The following is a 2735-nucleotide window of genomic DNA, read 5'->3' on the forward strand; positions in this document are numbered from 1 at the left end:
ACGTTAAACTAAGGCATGCAATTATTGTTGTTATTTCTGTTCTCACCCTATTTGAATTGTGTTTTCAGGAGGATACAACTTGATGAGTTGTATCAAAGAGATCCCCACTCTAAAAGGTGATAACTATAATGAGTGGAAGAAAAAGATAGACCTGGCTTTCATCCTCGCTGAGGTGGACTGGGTTGTCACCACACCGTGCCCTAGAGAACCTGTGGCACCGGTGAGGGAGACTGATGCTGCATGGCAGAATAGAGAGCGGGATTTTGCTCCCGTAAAGATGTCCTATGACCTTGAGCATAGAAAATAGGTCACTGCCAACAAGAAGTGTTTGGCAGTGATAAAGAACACCATTGAGCCTGCTATTGTGGGCTCAATTCCAGACTGTGACACGGTCACAGAGTACCTAGATAGAATAAAGAGTCAGTTCACTGGCTCTTCAAAGACATATGCAACCCAGCTGATCAAACAGCTGGTTACAGAAAGGTACTCTGGTGGCGGCAGTGGCATTAGAGAGCACATACTGAGAATGAGTAATCTGGCATCTAAGCTCAAACCAATAGATTTGGCACTCAAGGATGAGTTTCTTATTCATTTGATTTTTGCTTCCTTACCCAAAGAATTTGACACCTTTGTTGTTAATTACAACATACAGCCTGAAAAATGGGATTTGGAAAAGCTCATAGCCATGTGTGTGCAGGAGGAGGAAAGAATAAAAGTTTCACAAGGTGGTTCAGTCAACTACCTAAAAGATAAGAAAAAGAACTATAATAACAGCTCTTTCTCCAAGTCATATGGAAAAGGTCCCATGCAACAGTCTCAGAACCAGCAATTCCCAGTGGCTAAAGACCAGTGTCTCCACTGCAAGAAGACGGGACATTATAAAAAGAATTGTCCTGATTTCTTAAAGATGATTATGAAGAATAAAGGTGAGAACATTATTATGTTCGTAAATGAATCCTTGTATGTAAAGTTTTCAAAATCTACTTGGTGGATTGATTCAGGTGCAACTATTCATGTTGCTAATTCATTATAGGGATTCCGTTCGATGAGAACTTTGCAAAGAAGCGAAAGTTTCATTAAAGTCGCAAATGGAGTACAAGCAGATGTTGAGGCCGTTGGAGATCTTCCTCTAGAGCTTCCAGATGGCTTCATACTTTTTCTTAGAGATGTTCTTTATGTACCTTCTATGCAAAGAAACCTTATTAGTGTATTAAAGTTGGACCATGATGGTTATGATTGCCATTTTGGAAATAGCAAATGTCAGATATTGTTTAATAATAAATGTGTTGGTCTTGCCTTCCGATAAGACGAGCTTTATTTGTTATCACTTCGAGAAAATATGAATTCCGTATGTGATGTGAATGAAAATGTATCCTCATCGAACAATGGAAACAGAAAACGAAAGAGAGCTCACGATGCGTTGTCGAAATTATAGCACTGTCGTTTAGGCCATATTTCGAGGGGGAGAATAGAAAGACTAGTTAAGAATGATATTCTTCCTCCATTAGCGCTCTCAGAGTTAGAACAATGTAGAGATTGCATTAAAGGAAAGTATGTAAAGAAAATTAAGAAAAATGCCAAACGAAGCACAGGAATCCTACAGATTATTCACACAGACATATGTGGTCCTTTTCCTGTGAAAAGTGTGGATGGTTATGATTCATTCATAACATTCACAGACGATTACTCTCGGTTTGGCTACATTTATCCAATTAAAGAAAGAACAGAAGCGTTGGATAAATTTAAAATATTTAAAGCAGAAGTTAAAAATCAGCATGATTTAAAGATAAAGATAGTCAGGTCTGACCGTGAAGGAGAGTACTACGGTCGGCATACCCCATATGGACAAGTTCCTGGACCTTTTGCAAGGTTCTTACAGGAGAATGGTATAGTCGCCCAGTATTCAACACCGGGCGAACCTCAGCAGAATGGAGTAGCTGAAAGGCGTAACCGTACCCTGATGGATATGGTACGTAGTATGATAAGTTACTCCACTTTACCCACGAGTCTGTGGATGGAGGCGTTAAAAACCGCCATTCATATTCTCAATAGAGTACCAAGTAAGTCGGTGCCCAAAACACCGTATGAGTTGTGGACAGGAAGAGTACCCTCACTTAACCACTTGCGTGTGTGGGGGAGCCCTGCTGAGGCTAAAGTTTTTAACCCAAACATTGGGAAGCTAGATCCCAAAACAGTAAGTTGCCATTTCATTGGCTACCCAGAAAAGTCAAAAGGTTTTCGTTTCTACTGTCCTAACAGACATACAAAGTTTGTGGAAACGAGACACGCTGTCTTCCTAGAGGATGAAATGATTAGGGGGAGCATGGTAGCTCGAGAAATTGACCTTGAAGAGAAACGGGTGTATGCACCCACTCCGATCATTCATGAGCCATTTTTCTCACTACCTGCTGTTGCTGCACCAACAGTACAAGACACTGTGGTGCCAGCACCTGTTGTTATCCCGCTTGTGGCAACAATGAATGATGATGAGGAACCTGTGCCTCAGGATCCTATAGAACCTATTGCCACACATGAGGGGGAGCAACAACAGCCTCAAACAGAAAATGTGCCAAATGAGGAGGTCCCTAGAAGGTCTCAAAGAGTTAGAAAATCAGCTATTCCTACTGATTATGAAGTGTATAACACTGAAGAATTTCAAATGGAGGATGATCCCACCTTATTTGAAGAAGCCATGAAAAGTGATTATTCATCAAAGTGGCTTGAGGCCATGGAAG

The sequence above is a fragment of the Miscanthus floridulus genome, chromosome 1, assembly GCF_019320115.1.
Source record: "Miscanthus floridulus cultivar M001 chromosome 1, ASM1932011v1, whole genome shotgun sequence".
NCBI lineage: Eukaryota > Viridiplantae > Streptophyta > Magnoliopsida > Poales > Poaceae > Miscanthus > Miscanthus floridulus.